This window comes from Bos taurus, chromosome 25, assembly GCF_002263795.3.
Source record: "Bos taurus isolate L1 Dominette 01449 registration number 42190680 breed Hereford chromosome 25, ARS-UCD2.0, whole genome shotgun sequence".
Taxonomy (NCBI): domain Eukaryota; kingdom Metazoa; phylum Chordata; class Mammalia; order Artiodactyla; family Bovidae; genus Bos; species Bos taurus.
In genome coordinates, this window is record NC_037352.1 from 32094558 (window position 1) to 32105566 (window position 11009).

Consider the following 11009-nt stretch of genomic DNA (forward strand, 5'->3'; position numbering starts at 1 on the left):
AAGTTTAAATGAGGTCATGATGGTGGACTGTAATTCAATACGACTGGCGTCCTTCTAGAAAGGGGAAGTTTGGACAGAGAGAAAGACACAGAGAGGGAGATGATGTAAAGATGCAGGGAGGATGCCATCTATAATCCAGAGAACACTGAGGCTACCAGAAGCTGGGAGAGTGTCCAGGACCAGACTGTCCTTCACAGAAAAAAATATATTTCTACAGAGGGATGGTATCAAGAAAAATCTAGTAAAACAAGAGCAAAAAGCAAAACATGACAATACATACTCAGCTATGTTTAAAGAAAAGACACTGAAGCATTCCCATTGCATGAGAAAGGAAGCCGAAAATAAATCATGAACAAGTCATGCATCAGATTCTTCAGAGCTGCCTCCCAGATACTTTGGTTCTGATTTTACACATGTCAAGCAGCCTTCTGCTCAGTAAGCCAGTCTATCCATCTTCTGGGAAGGATATGCCCTGGAAGATAGACCTGGAAATTCTGGTCTTTCCCTGGCCGGGGAATAGACTGTCACTCAGACTTATACATCAGGCTCTTGTGAGTTTGATCCACATGAATCAGGTCTCCTAAGACTCACGTATCTCCCTGTGACCTGAAACAACCAGATAGAAGAACCAAAGCTAAGAACTAGACTCTAAACAGTGGTAACCCCAACACACACTACTGTAGTAGACCCTTCTGATTCTTTTCTGGCCCCCTTGTCCCTATCTCACATTGCCACCAGGAATCTACAGGAATATTAGAACCGGAAGCAGTCCAACATTGGAGAAAGAGAATTACTTTTAGACATAGACAGATGCAGCTTAAGTTCCATCGTACCACTTACTTCACAAGTAATTCTGAGCAAGTTGCTAACCTCTGTGGCTTCCATCTTCTAGTCTTTAAAATGGGAATATTAAAACCTATGTCCCAGGGTTGGGAAAAAGAAGGCATCACACAAAGTGCAGAGCTCAGAACGTGTATGTAACAGATGACAGCTTCCTGCCCCAGCTTGTAGATGGTCCTGGGATTGGATGAATATATGGCTCACTCTGTTCAGTTATCTCTTCTTACCAGTAGCTGATGGTTGTTCAGGGAATGAAAATTAATTTTTACATTAGCCCAAGAAAAACATAATTAGGAAGTCAAATCTGTTGCTGTACCAGCCACAACAGTTAAAAAAAAAAAAAAAGACTCTGCATCATAGATAATGGTGTACTAGCAGCTTGAAGTGTCCATGTATCCCAACCCTCGCCCAGATGGCTGAATTGATGGCGATCTCATGGCACAAAGGAAAGAGCCTGGTCCTGCTTCTGTCATCTTGCTGGAGACCTTGAGTATTTCACCTCCTTCTCTGTGCTTCCCTTTCCTTCTCTTAATATGGCAGCACTCCCAAGTCAACCCAAAGATGTGATTATCCTAGGAGTCAGGGGAGCTTGGAAGGATGGAGGGGGCTTGGAAGATGGATATTCTCAAGGTCCATAGGTTTCCAGCCGTCTGCTCCTGCCTGCCCTCCTCCACTACCTTCTCCCTGTAGCAGCGGAATGATCACTTAAAAATGCAGACCCTTCATCTGTCCACTCATTCAAGCCCCCATGCTTATAGGATCAAGTCCCAGGGGCCCTCTGCATGTGGTCAGTGTCCACCTTTGTTCACTGGACACTCATCTGTCTGTAAAGTCCTCATCCTTGCTTTCCCCTCTGCCAATGAATTTTCTTTCTAGTTCCTCCTCATTTGCCACATCTCTGTAGAGTTTCACTGCCCCAGGGAAGCCTTCCATGACACGCTGATCATGGACTTTCACAGCATAACTCATATTGATGACTAAATAAGTCCTGTGAAATGATTTGCTCCATGTGTATTACCCCTACATGATGGTACATAGTAGATGCTCAGAAATGAACAAATGACTGAATGGATAGCTGGCTATATTGATAAGTGGATGGATGGATGGATGGATGGAGAGAGGGAGGGATGAATAGATGGATAAATGAATGGATGACGGATGGAACAACAGATCACTGTGTCACTGTCTAGGTGCCCTACCCTAACTCTACTTCTTTAAGACAAGCTTTTACTCTAGTCTACTATACACTTGACATCAAACGAATGGGAGATGCAGAAACTGTGATACTGTCCAAGTAACGACCCAGGACCCTTCTTCCTTTCTTGCCCACTCTTTCTACTTCCCTCCTTTTACCCACTAGGTCCTCATCCCTGGCTTCCTCTCACTGGCAGGTAGTAACCTGCCCGCTTTGATTGATGTCCTTGTCTCTCGCTCTTTCCTTTCATCCCCAGTGATGTGAAAAGATTAGACCTGGACCTCCTCCCTCTACTAAGACTTTTGTGATCTCACTGTTGACTATCTGGAACTCCCAACTCCCAGCTCCTGGCTATTTGGCCAAACCCCGAGACCTTACCAGGCTCCAGCGCCTGCCTCTGAACACACACACAGCACAGACTCACACCCCCCTGCTTGTCCGCAGGTCCAGCTCGAAGTGGGTGAAATCGTGGAGAGCCCCTGCCGGTTTCACAGAAGCATCCTCAGCCAGACAACCTGCCTGGCATATAATAGGCATTGGGTGCTTATTTACTGAACGAAAGAATGAATGCCTCTGGGTGAAGGTGGTGGTGGCGGGGAGCAATGGTTACTGTAGCCAGGGAGTCAAGGGCCAGTGGAGCCTGTGTCCCCAAGTGCTTTCAATATCTGGAGGGCTGGAGATAATTAAATGGAAACCATCTATTCAACTGTTCACCATGACAACTGCCCTTGATTGATGAGCCCCGAGGAATAGCCTGGAAAGATTTCAATCTATCTAAGAGGATCACTACAGACCAGGGATTTTTTCTGAGCTGATTTTTCTAAGATCTGCAGATAATGTTGTCACCAGGTTTGACGGAATGACAATTTTCAATTCATCCCCCTAGTCCCTCACAGTTTTATCTGGCAGCCTGCATGCTGGCTAAATGGTATTTTAGTGTTAAGGCAATGGCATCGCAATCCTGTGTATCTCTTTCTTCTCATCTGCGTTAAGGACATCTCTTTAAGGGAACAATGCATAAGAAAACCTCTGATCTTCCCATGATCATATTTGGGATGGGGAATGACTTAATGACACAGTGTTATTATGAAGAATGTAGCAATGCATTTAAAGAATGGGCATTTGCTGAACACCATCCACAGTACATTTTATTTGATTGGTTTACAGGCCACATTTGATCACAAGATGGATAAAGATGCCTTGAGCAGAGCCCAATCCCTCATCCCACACACCATCCCAGCTGGTTCATGTCTCACCAGTTGGGAGTTATACTGCTCTTGCTTATCTTTTTCAAGTTCAGGGGTCAAAAGTGAAAGTTTCTCTCAGGTACAGCTCAAGGAACTCAGTCCTACGGGCTTCCTGAGTGTGCCTGACTCTTAGGCAGCGCTCGGGCACTTGTAACTGAGCCTCCTGGGTCATTTGCACTTTATCTCCTACCGTCCTAGAACATTCAGTGCAAATTCAGGGATGCTGAGGTCTTAAGAATCCCACCCGTGAGGGCACCCATTCTCTGGATGCTGTGAAAGGGTGTCTCCCTCCCAAAAGGAGAATGAGAACGTCAGGGTGAACCAGACTTCACAAGGGGACCCAGGAGGGAGACCTGTGTGTATCTCTGAGGGACTCCATAACCATTTCCCATCCAATGCCCTGTAACGTCGCCCGGCATCATGACACCTCTGCCTCGGGGAATTCCCTGGGGGCCCAGTGGTTAGGATCCCGTGCTTCCACTGCAGGGGTTACAGGTTCAATCCCTGGTGGGGGAAACTAAGATCCTACAAGCCACACAGTGTGACCCAAGAAAGAAACAACCACAGCAAAAACAGACACATCCACCTTGACAAATGCATCTCCCAGCCCATCGCCAGCCCCAAGCACCGTCCCAGGGCCTCAGTGTTCCAGAGCCAGGACTTTGCAGACTGTCCAGATCACCTGTATCAACTAAAACTCCCATGGCTGCTGCTGTTACTCTTGAGTCATCTCACTGCAATTGTTAACATGCCAGAAGGATGTCAAGTCCAAACTCCTAACTGCATATGAAGTTAAACTCTCCTCCGCCCAGCGGCTCTGGTTTCTGGGTGGTGGTGGGTGAGTTCTTCTCTGTTTCTATCAAGTGCTGCTGTCTTCCCTCAGCCATCCACAGGCTGCTTCTGGCTCCTCTCGCTCGGGGCGCCAGAAGAGAGCCGGGGCAGGACAGGTCAGGGCGCCCAGCTACCTGTTGGTCTCCTGCACCCAGCCAGGGCCTTTGAGGGGGTGCCCTGTGCCCTCTGCCCCTTGGGCCCTGGTTCTTGCAGAGCCTCAGCCCCTGTGACACCCTGCATTCTCCCCTCCGTCTTTCCCATCACAGCATCTGGTCACGGTGGCCATCTTCTTCCATCTTCCTAGATGGCAATAGCTTTGGTTCTTCTGTGGGGTGATAACGAGGAAAGAGTATGGGATTTTTCTTTGAAGACTGTGCTCCAGAGCAGTTTTTGGTACACAGCAAAGTTGAGAGGAAGGTACAAAGATTTCCCAAGCACCCTCTTATTTCCACTCATGACCAGCCTCCCCCATTACCAACATCCCCCACCAGACTGGTACATTAGTTAAAGATATTTTTTTTGATGTGGACAATTTTTAAAGTCTTTATTGAATTTGTTACACTACTGCTTCTGTTTTATGTTTTGGTTTTTTTGGTCACAAGGCACGTGGGATCTTATCTCCCTGACCAGGGATCAAACTCACAACCCCTGCATTGGAAGGGGAAGTCTTAACCACTGGACCACCAGGGAAATCCCTACATTTGTTGCAATCAATGGACCTGCATTACCAAAGTTCATAGTTTACATTATGGTTGTTTCTCAGAGTTGCACATTCTATGCTAAATCGCTTCAGTCGTGTCCGACTCTGTGTGACCCCATAGATGGCAGCCCACCAGGCTCCCCCGTCCCTGGGATTCTCCAGGCAAGAACACTGGAGTGGGTTGCCATTTCCTTCTCCAATGCATGAAAGTGAAGAGTGAAAGTGAAGTCACTCAGTCGTGTCTGACTCTTAGGGACCCCATAGACAGCAGCCCATCAGGTTCCTCCGTCCCTGGGATTCTCCAGGCAAGAACACTGGAGTGGGGTGCCATTTCCTTCTCCAATGCATGAAGGTGAAAAGAGAAAGTGAAGTTGCACATTCTATGGATGTGGACAAATGTGGCTTTCCTGGTGGCTCAGTGGTAAAGAATCTGCCTGCCAATGCAAGAGAGGTGGGTTCAGTCCTTGGGTCAGGAAGATCCCCTGGAGAAGGGATTGGCAACCCTCTCCACTATTCTTGCGTGGGAAATTCCATGGACAGAGGGAGCCTGGCAGGCTTCAGTCCATGGGGTCACAAGAAAGTCAGTAGCAACTAACCAACAACATCAAACCATTATGGTATCATTTAGGATATATTCACTGCCTTAAAAATTCTGTGTTCAGCTTATTCATCTCTCCCTTCCCTTTAATGCCTGACAACCATTGATCTTTTTACTGATTCTATTGTTTTGCCTCTTCTAGAACATCAAATAGCCGGAATTATATAGCATATAGTCTTTTCAGACTGGCTTCTTTCACTTAGTAATATGCATTTAAGGTTCCTCTATTTCTTTTCCTGGTTTGAAGGCTCATTCCTTTTTAGCACTGAATTACATTCCATTGTCTGGAGGGACCACAGCCTATTTAACTCTTCACCTACCAAAAGACATCTTGGTTGCCTCCATGTTTGGGCGATTAAGAATACAAAGTTGCTTTAAACATCTGCACACAAGTTTTTATATGGGGAGTGTGGGATTTTAAAACAGATTATCTCACTTGCAGGCCCAGTTTCTCCACGTGCTGGCTTGGCTTCTTGAAAGGGTTGTAGCCTCAGTTTTGTTTTCTGTAAAATGGGGGTAAGAAGGCGTACTGCATGAGAGACATAAACAGTTAAGGGCTCAGAAAGCATTCTGTACAGTATATGGTGACGGGCACCCTAGTTCACAATGAACAGTCTTCACTTGGAGATGGAGAGTTGGACCTGGCGAGTGGGCAGAGGTGGTCTCTGGTCACCAGTCCATGTCACTTGTGCAGTGGCAGAGAGGACTTGAAAGTCCCTGGCAGCCTGTCTTTCTCATCTCTGGGCATGGTCCCAGCTCCTCCAGACCTGTCTTCACTCCAGGGCTTCTCAGTCCCTCGTCTCTACCTTCCACGAGAGATGGAGCAATGCGGGGAAATGGCTTGCCACCACCACTCCCTACAGGAAGGAAGGCGCGGCTGCTCTCTCTCCTGCAGCCCCTACACTTTTTTCGACGGATGATTAATAGAGTTCACTCTCAGCAGAGTCAAGCCCACGGAACAGTAGATAAATAACAGGCAGAGTTTAAGAAGATGCATGTTCTTTGAGTTAATAATTCTAACAGCCGGAGAAATGCTGTGGTTCTCATGGTAACAGCGACCTGTGATTTGGTCTGTAATGGGAAAGCCTCAGACTAATGTGTCCAGGCAGCTACCCTAGAGAAACTTCTTTCTTTCCCTTAATTGGAGCATTTTTAATGAAGCGATGATATGATGCAATTTGGAGAAACAATGTTGAGCAGACTAATTGGTTCTAAATATGTCAATGAAATGCATCTTTGTAAATGTTCTCTAAGATAATGTGAAGGGTGTATGGTATTTGGTTTCAGCTCTTATTGCTTCAGAGGTTTCATATAAACCTGTGCTCCTTGCAGAAACATTTTCTAAGACTACATCTGCTGTTTGCGCCTGAATTCCCAGGCAATTTCAAGTGATGAACAGGATTTAGGAAGTTCCTCTGCTGACAGCTGTTTTAATGTCTGGGGTGAAATTTAAGGGGCTTCCCAGGTGGTGCTAGTGGTAAAGAACCCATCTGCCAATGCAGGAGACATAAGAGACACAGGTTCAATCCCTGGGTCGGGAAGATCCCCTGGAGGAGGGCACAGCAACCCACTCTAGTATTCTTACCTTGAGAATCCATGGACAGAGGAACCTGGCGGGCTATGGTCCATAGGGTCACAAAGAGTCGGACACGACTGAAGCAATTTAGCATGCACGCATGTGGAATTTGCCTCTTGAGAAATTTGTATGCAGGTCAGGAAGCAACAGTTAGAACTGGACATGGAACAACAGACTGGTTCCAAATAGGAAAAGGAGTTCGTCAAGGCTGTATATTGTCACCCTGTTTATTTAACTTATATGCAGAGTACATCATGAGAAACGCTGGGCTGGAAGAAACACAAGCTGGAATCAAGATTGCCGGGAGAAATATCAATAACCTCAGATATGCAGATGACACCACCCTTATGGCAGAAAGTGAAGAGGAACTCAAAAGCCTCTTGATGAAAGTGAAAGTGGAGAGTGAAAAAAGTTGGCTTAAAGCTCAACATTCAGAAAACGAAGGTCATGGCATCCAGTCCCACCACTTCATGGGAAATAGATGGGGAAACAGTGTCAGACTTTATTTTTCTGGGCTCCAAAATCACTGCAGATGGTGACTGCAGCCATGAAATTAAAAGACGCTTACTCCTTGGAAGGAAAGTTATGACCAACCTAGATAGCATGTTCAAAAGCAGAGACATTACTTTGCCAACGAAGGTTCGTCTAGTCAAGGCTATGGTTTTTCCAGTGGTCATGTATGGATGTGAGAGTTGGACTGTGAAGAAGGCTGAGCGCTGAAGAATTGATGCTTTTGAACTGTGGTGTTGGAGAAGACTCTTGAGAGTCCCTTGGACTGCAAGGAGATCCAACCAGTCCATTCTGAAGGAGATCAGCCCTGGGATTTCTTTGGAAGGAATGATGCTCAAGCTGAAACTCCAGTACTTTGGCCACCTCATGCGAAGAGTTGACTCATTGGAAAAGACTCTGATGCTGGGAGGGATTGGGGGCAGGAGGAGAAGGGAACAACAGAGGATGAGATGGCTGGATGGTATCACTGACTCAATGGATGTGAGTCTGAGTGAACTCCGGGAGTTGGTGATGGACAGGGAGGCCTGGCGTGCTGCGATTCATGGGGTCGCAAGGAGTCGGACATGACTGAGCGACTGATCTGATCTATTCTAGAACTAGGGATGCAAACGTCTGTTCTTGAAAGAGTCTTGCTTATTTCCTAAATATAAAAAAGCCGAACAAAGAAAATCCTGAGGGTTGGAAATGTCTGGAGAGCTGCCTTTTGGAGATAGTGAGTGGGCCACTCAGCTCCTTGACTCTCTTGTCAGCTGCTGCCTACTCAATAGGCTTCTGGACTATGAAGAAATGTGGAGAGGTTTCCTGTATCTGCACCTGTCGCTTCCCTCCAAATGTTCACAGCATGTCAAGCACTTCCCTTCCTGGAGTGATCAAGCTGCCCTTTGATCACGCAGCAAACATCTTTCTCTGTTGTCTCTTTGCTCCTCTTTTCAGGCATTTGACACCACCTTCGCTGAGCCCGTTATCTGACTCACAGCTGGTTGGAAGCCACGTCAGATCACACACACACACACCCACACATCACAATGTGTTTTTTCCACCGACTGCAATGGGCCCCTGTGACTTTGGCATCCACCACAGTCATGATCAGTACCAGATTTTAGACTTGAGTTCTGTATGATAGGAAAGGTCGTGAAGGGGGAGACTGCAAGCCAAGCCGTGGAAACTCAGCAGTTCTTGTTATACTGACACATTTTTCTTGTGACTCTGTTGTGTGTTACCATGGACGGCATGCTTAAAAGACAAGGGTGCAGGAACTCCTGGAAAGCAAAGCCCAATCTCTGCCCCCTACACACACACACACACACACACACACACACACACAGAGCCTCCCTCTTAATAATTCAGCTGTGAGTCAAACCTGATCCATGAGTACAAAGCTTTACAAAAGGTGTTAAATCACAAAGAACAAGAAACAGAATCATCGGAAGCTGAGAGCCTGGTTTATGATACAGTTTGTTCCCTAAGTCTCTCAAGTCCTCCCCATTCTTGAAAACTCTCAGAAAATCCCAGTGAAAGTGAAAGTCATTCAATCATGTCTGACTCTTTGCGACCCCATGGACTATACAGTCCATGGAATTCTCCAGGCCAGAATACTAGAGTGGGTAGCCTTTCCCTTCTCCAGGGGATCTTCCCAACCCAGGGATTGAACTCAGGTCTCCCACATTACAGACAGATTCTTTACCAGCTGAGCCACAAGGGAAGCCAGAAAATCCCAAGTCTTCCCCAATTCCTGGAAAATCCCAGAAAGAAACTAAAGCCCAGACACTTTTACACTCCTGCCTTCTTCATCCCTCTTCTCGTTGGTTCTCACCACCTCATCTGTATGGATGTAGTCATGTACGGATGTGAGAGTTGGACCATGAAGAAGGCTGAGCACTCAAGAATTGATGCTTTCTAATTGTGGTGCTGGAGAAGATTCTTGAGAGTCCCTTGGACTGCCAGGAGATCAAACCAATCAATCCTAAAGGAAATCAACCCCAAATATTAATTGGAAGGACTGATGCTGAAGCTGAAGCTCCAGTACTTTGCCACCTGACGGGAAGAGCTGACTCATTGGAAAAGACCCTGATGCTGAGAAAGATTGAAGGCGGGAGGAGAAGGGGACAACAGAGGATGAGATAGTTGGATGGCATCACTGACTCAGTGGACATGAATTTGAGCAAACTCCAGGAGATAGGGAAGGACAGGGAAACCTAGCGTGCTGCAGTTCATGGGGTCACAAAGAGTCGGACACAACTTAGCAACCGAATAACAACAACCCTGTCTGGAGGGGAAACCTCACACACATCATCGATCCTGTTTCCCCACAGCCAAAGCACAAGTTGGACCTCAGATCAGGAGGCCTGCAGTCCCCAGCCTTCTCCAGCTGGTGCCGAGCTCCATGTCTGCCTGGGGAGTGCAAACGGCTTTCAAACACCCATGGAAAGTCATTTTTAAAAAAGATAAAAATCCAGATTGACAATTAAAAGACTAAATCACAACCCATGCAAAAGCTAAATCAACATGACTTGAGGGCTTCTGCTGTACTGCTTCATCCACGAGAATATATTCTTCCGATGGCAACACCAGAGTGTAAATATTCAAGAAGAACTAGGCTTAAATAATTGGATGAGAAGTAATGTTTTTTCTAGTGTAAGCTTATACTTTATATACATATACTGGAGTTTCATCCATAATTTGAGGGCTAACAAACCAATAATTCTACACTTCTAGTTCTAGTTGATCTTCTAAAATAATTCTATGATTTAGTTACCATCCATCACCATATAAAGAAGGAGAAGGAATAAATAAAGAAACAAATAAATGAAATGGACACTTGTCACAGACCCTACCAGCAAGGAGGATAAAGAACCCAAGCCCTGCAAAGGCAGACCTCTTCTTGTCTCAGGCCGCTCACCCCCTCTCTCTGTTTTCCCGGCTAAAACTCCAGGCCGCGCTGGATTCTCCGAAGTATTTGGCCCATCAGGCTGTCCACTCATGTCAGGCTCTCGTTCTTTGAGGTTCTGTCAAATCTTTTGCAGACGTAATTGGTTATAGTTTTCATGTCCTCAGAGCTGCTAAGCTAGCAGTTTAATTTATCCTAATTCAGAACCTAATTGTCTTGCACTGCTGGCTAATTAAATGTTCAAAGAAGTGATAAATTAGGCAGGTTGATCATTACAGCACAAGTAATTAGCCAGTTGATCTGAAGCCAGCCAGGTTTTCAGGACAGGGCCTGAGAGGGGGCCGATGCGGAGAGGCCAGGCCCTTGGGTCACTCTGACTTGCGATAAGCAGGGTCAGCTGTAAAGTCTCAGCCCTGCCACCTTGACCATGGATAGGGGTCTTGCCTTTCAAGGCTAAGAAGTTGCCAACATCTTGGGTTGGCCAAAGTTCAAATTAAGCCACTTCAGCCACCAGTGGGGCCCCGTGAGCATGTCAGCCTTCAGTGAGGTGTGGCCTGGGGCAGGGCAGGGATGCCTTCCCTGGGGTGTTCACTCACCGTAGGCAGGTGGGGTTGGCTGAAAACCA